The following is a 5,649-nucleotide window of genomic DNA, read 5'->3' as shown; positions in this document are numbered from 1 at the left end:
GAGGAAGGGACTGAACAAAAAAACCTTGAGGGCATTTGCCCTTACGAACCGGGAAGTTCTTTAAACAATTGGACTGCAGAACTGCAGAAGAACTTCCTGTAATCTTTAGGAATTTTACAGAGTAATATTTAGAACACTCTTGTTGCTCTAAAGCCTAGGAGTAATGAGATTTCTTTTGAGAAGTGGGCTCATGTTCAGACATTTTTATTTTCAATAAAATATACTTTTATTATTTATCCGAGTAAATATTCTTTCATTCTGATTCTTTTGACCTTTGAAATTCTATATAAATTTTAATTTCATGTAAATAGTCATTCTTGAATTCATTTATTCATTGTATATTCTTTTGTGTGCCTATCATAGATCCTTAGATATCAATGACACGGGCAACGATACTACAGATTCAGAGTTTCTTTTGAGTGCGATATGTGTTTAGAGGAATCTCAGTACTTTGAAGTTGACAGAATTTGTGACTTGTTTCTGAATTTGTTGAAAATGGTTTTTACCCCATGAAGTGGTGGTAGGAAATATAGCCTTAGAGGAAGGAAAGATTGCGAAATTGGAATTAGCTGAGGAGACAAAACAAGACCTTGTTGAGACTATTATGGGAATTCAAAAATGTGGTCCAAAGACGCATGCAGGAGGATTTGCAATTGGCAGGATAAACATGAGGTTTTGGGGCACTGTTGGTCTACCATGGAAAGGGATCGCATCAGTTGTACAATAAATGTCAAATTTAAAGAAGTCAACATTTATGGGGCATGTATGTTATGGGCCCGAACTCGTCAAAAGTTTCAAGTTGACAATGACTCATCTTTGTGGGCGTCAACTACTCCATTAAGAGGGGGAGATAGCTTCATATGCCAATATTATAAAGTCAAAAGTCATCCATTTCAAAAAAAAAAAAGAAAAAAAGAAGAAGAAGATTATATCCAACTGCACAATGCCAAAAGGTTACAGTCTTTTCAAAGATAAGGCGTCATACCACAGTACAAAAAGGGTTGCCAAAAGAAAAGAAAAAGAAGAAAAAATAAATTACAGAAGATGACCGAGACTAGTAAAAATTGGCCTAAGAAACTACCGCTTACTCTCTATGCTTACGCTAGGGCAAACACCTTCAATTCCAGTTGTTTTAAAGGTTCCAGCCATCATCATTGGAATGGGTGCATTGTTTGGCTCTCCTGAGCAGTCTGATGTGCCGTCAATAGCTGTGATGGTTAGCTCCAAGCGTTGGCCATTGATTTCCAGGGGCATCAGGCCGTACACAGTCTCTAAAACTTAAAATGATAGATTCTTTCTTTAAAACCAGTTTCTGACAAAGTGGATGACGGTATCATGAAGGAAGCTCTCTTAGATTTCTATACAAGTTCAGGAAAGAGAAAGCCTGATCAAATCATTATTTTTAGGGATGGGGTTAGCGAGTCTCAATTCAATCAAGTTTTGATCAAATTATTGAGGCTTGCAAGTTCCTTGACAAGAAGTGGAACCCTAAAGATTGTGGTTATTATGGCACGAAAAACCATCATACCAAGTTTTTTTCAGCAGGGATCTCTTGACAATATGCTACCTGGTACCGTCATTGACCACAAAATATGTCGTCCGAAGAACAATGATTTTTACCTTTGTACTCATGCTAGAATAATAAGAACCGCAAAACCGACCCACTATCATGTTTCTCTTAGAATAGGTTGGGTTTTTAGCTGATGATCTACAAGAGCTTGTTCATTCTTCATTTTATGTGTATTGAAGGAGTACGACAGCCATATTTGTTGTGGCCCATATTTGTTACGCTCATTTGACAGTTTCACAATTAGGGCAATTTGTGAAGTTTGTGGATGCTTCAGAGACATCATTAAGCCATGGTGGGGTGATTGCTCCGGGAGCACTTTAGATACCTCAGCTTTCCAGGTTGAAGGATAATTTCAGCAGCTTCATTATTATCTGCTGAGAAACGTTGAACCATCTTTTTATAGGGTTTATTAAATGACAGCCAGGATTGCTGCTGGGGCAATCTCCTTCTCATGGGTTTATGATTCGATGGAGTCAAAAAAAATTACCTCCAGTGAACTTAACTTGAAAGTATTCATCCTAATCAAATGTACCAAGAATGGATGACACAGAAAAAGAGTGTTCGTTCACAAGAACTTCTCAAGGAAGCCAAAGTGAAAACCCACAAAGGGCACTTTGAAACTTCTATTTCAAAAAAAAGAAAAAAAAGAATGGAGAGGCCAAGGTGAAAACCCGCAAAGGGCGCCTTGAGACCAAAGGGGTTTTGGGCTGAAAACCCAAAAGGGCAACTCAAATTTTGAAAGGCGTGCAGTGATCTTGCTATACTAGATTTGACAAGAAGTGAAATATGTTACATACCGGGGCATCAACAAACTTCTTTGGATCTTTTAAACACATGTTAAACTCAAAGCAGTCTTCACGGAGTTTGCATACGGAAGCCCAAGCTGCGATATCTGGGGCATCTGATTTTTGTCTTGTTTACTATCTTTGGATTCTCTTTTTTCTCAAAGATAGATTCTTAAATTAACCTCCTTTTTTTTTTGATAAATCATTCAAATTATCCTCAAGATCAATTTATTCGTCCTCCATTATTCATAAAGTGTGTTGCATAGAAATAATGATTGATGAACTAAATATCTTTACAAACGAAGTTTTGCATATTACTCTGGAAATTTCTATATAATACAAGAAACTGAAACAAGATAATTGTTTAAAGAATTTCCATATTTGAGGGTCGGATGTACTCGAGGAAATTTCTTCTTTAGTCCAAAAGGTGGTTGGACGTTTTAAGCAATATTGATCTTAAGAAAGGATCATTTCATAAACATCTCCAGCGAGTCACAACATTTGGATAATGGTACAATAGGACTAAGTTGATTTAAAGCATACAAGCAGAGTATGATTGATACATCAAGAAGTATAAAGATAAAACTTCGATGAGGGAATGAGTGATGACGTCCAAAATAGGGGTCATATTCATAACATTTTGCATTATAACATGTCTAATTAGGAGAATTTGACTCACTTCGATCATAGCATCCTAATTATTAGGCATGAACTCATACGCATTCTACAGGTTATGTCTTTTATGGGACAATGTAGATCAAAAAAATAAGATTTGGCATCCCTGTGTTTATAGGGAAACAGATCGAAGATAGCAGATCTGACACTACTGTGCTTACATCGAAGCAGATCGAAGATTTCAGCATGGCATCCTTGTGTTTATAGGGAACAGATCGAAGATAGCAGATCTGACATTCATGTGCTTACAGCGAAACAGATCAAAGATTTTAACATGGCATCCCTGTGTTTATAGGGAACAAGTTGAAGATAGCAGATTTGGCATCCTGTGTTTCTGAGGAACAAATCAAGACATAGCAGATCTGATTTCCAGATGTTCTCACACCAAAGTAGATCCAAGATAACAGATCTGGCATCTCCATTTCGACGGAGAGCAGGTACATAGCAAGTCTAACCTTCAGATGTTTATACTGAAGCAGATCCATGATGATTTGACATTCTGGTGTTTACAAGGAACAAATCGAAGACATAACAGATTTGACTTTCAGATGTTCTCACACCAAAGTAGATCCACGATAACAGATCTGGCATCTCCATTTCGACGGAGAGGAGGTATATAGCAGGTCTTACCTTCAGATGTTTATACTGAAGCAGATCCAAGATGATTTGGCATTCTTGTGTTTACAAGGAACAAATTGATGACATAGCAGATTTGACTTTCGGATGTTCTCACACCAAAGCAGATCCAAGATAACAGATCTGGCATCTCTATTTCGACGGAGAGTAGGTACATAGCAGGTCTAACCTTCAGATGTTTATACTGAAGTAGATCCAAGATGATTTGGCATTCTTGTGTTTACAAGGAACAAATCGAAGACATAGAAGATTTGACTTTCGGATGTTCTTACACCAAAGCAGATCGAAGATAACAGATCTGGCATCTCTATTTCAACGGAGAGCAGATACATAGCAGATCTAACTTTCAGATGATTTTACTGAAGCAGATCCAAGATGATTTGGCATCCTTGTGTTCACAAGGAGCAAATCAAAGACATAGCAGATTTGGCTTTCACCTGTTTACGCTGAAGCAGATCTAAGATGATTTGGCATCTCTGTATTGACAGAAAACAGATCGAAGATAACAGATTTGGCGTCTCTGTATTAGACGGGGAGTAGATCAAAGATAGCAGATATCGCCTTCTTGAGTTGCAGTGAAGCAGATTGAAACCGTCAAGAGGCTATTTAAAGAAGATCAAAGATCAAGAACTCAAGACTCAGCGAGCCCGGGCAAAATTGGTCCTTTTATAGTCGTTGCTCTATTCCTGTTACACAGCAATGAGCAAAGAGGTGCAGCTGTAGACACTCAATTTTGCCCGGGCCCAGAAATAAGTTCAAAAAAAATAAAAAATAAAACAAAGTCCAAGTCCTGTACAAAATTACAAAACATATAATTTGGCCCAATTGAAATGGCCCATTACTTGAAAAGATTTAAGGTCCATCTATAAGCTTGACTTATATGGAAATATAATCTTTAAGGATATGCAATCTTAGATATGATATGCAATCTTGAAGATATGATCTTATAATCGTGGAGATTTAATTTGTAGATATCCTTTAATCTTAACCGTTGATGTAATTGATCTGTACCGTTGGATTTGGGGAGGATCAACTATAAATAGAGGCCTCTCCCTTCATTGTAAAACACTTGAGTTTTTGGGAAGCAATAAGAATTCTTGAGAGCATTCACTCAAATTTCTCTCCCTCTTGCGTTCTTACTCTCTGTGGTTTATTCTTATTTTATTCTTCGTCTATCTTTGTTTTTCAACCCCTTTTTTTATTTTAATTTCTTCATTTTTCAAATATGTATATTTATTCCTATCTTTTATACATTTGATTATGTATTTTATATATTATAATATTTAACCTTTTATATAGTTTATTTTCAAATGTATATTTTCTATGCATGTATATATATTATATTATCATTTCATGTATTTTGAACTATTGCATTATATTTTTATAATTTGTAAATGTTCTATTTATTCATTTTTTAGTGTATGTTATTTATCTTATTTGTGCATAGTTTCATTTTTTATATGCCATGTTTAATTATTTCTTTTATGTGCTATTTTATGATATATATTGTTGTATAATTTTTGCATGTATTATGTTTTTCTTTTAGTTTACTCATGTTTTTATTTGTTTATTATCTTATATTTACCTAGTATGATTTTTTCATTAAACGTATGTTCATGTTATTTAGTTTTGGCTTAATGATATTATTTATGTTTGTATGGAAATGTTAGAATATTTTGTACATCTATGCATTATGATGCATTAATATGTCATCCTTAAACGTTATTTAAAATAATATTCCAAGGTTTTTTTTAAAAAAAAAATAAAAGGCAATGCTTGATGTTTGGAAACTTCGAGAAAGGTAGTGCCCTTACTTACTGGGTTGCAACTTTTCTCGTTGAATTCGAATAGTCAAGCACCCTTCTAAGTGATTTTGAGTTTTCAAAACTTAAACAATTATTTCGAGATTTCAAAACATAGTGTCCTAACTTAATGGATATGGCGTTTTGTTGTTTCGAGATAGAAATTTTCGAAAGACGAGCT

The 5,649-nt window shown here is 35.2% G+C and overlaps 1 pseudogene; it reads left to right on the top strand.

Moving 5' to 3' along the window:
• The first annotated feature begins 1,111 nt into the window (after nucleotides 1-1,111).
• LOC108471696 (protein argonaute 4A-like) lies at nucleotides 1,112-1,891 on the top strand (annotated as a pseudogene).
• Nucleotides 1,892-5,649: the final 3,758 nt, after the last annotated feature.

The sequence above is a fragment of the Gossypium arboreum genome, chromosome 11, assembly GCF_025698485.1.
Source record: "Gossypium arboreum isolate Shixiya-1 chromosome 11, ASM2569848v2, whole genome shotgun sequence".
Classification (NCBI taxonomy): Eukaryota; Viridiplantae; Streptophyta; class Magnoliopsida; order Malvales; family Malvaceae; genus Gossypium; species Gossypium arboreum.
This window is presented reverse-complemented; position numbering and strand designations above follow the sequence as displayed.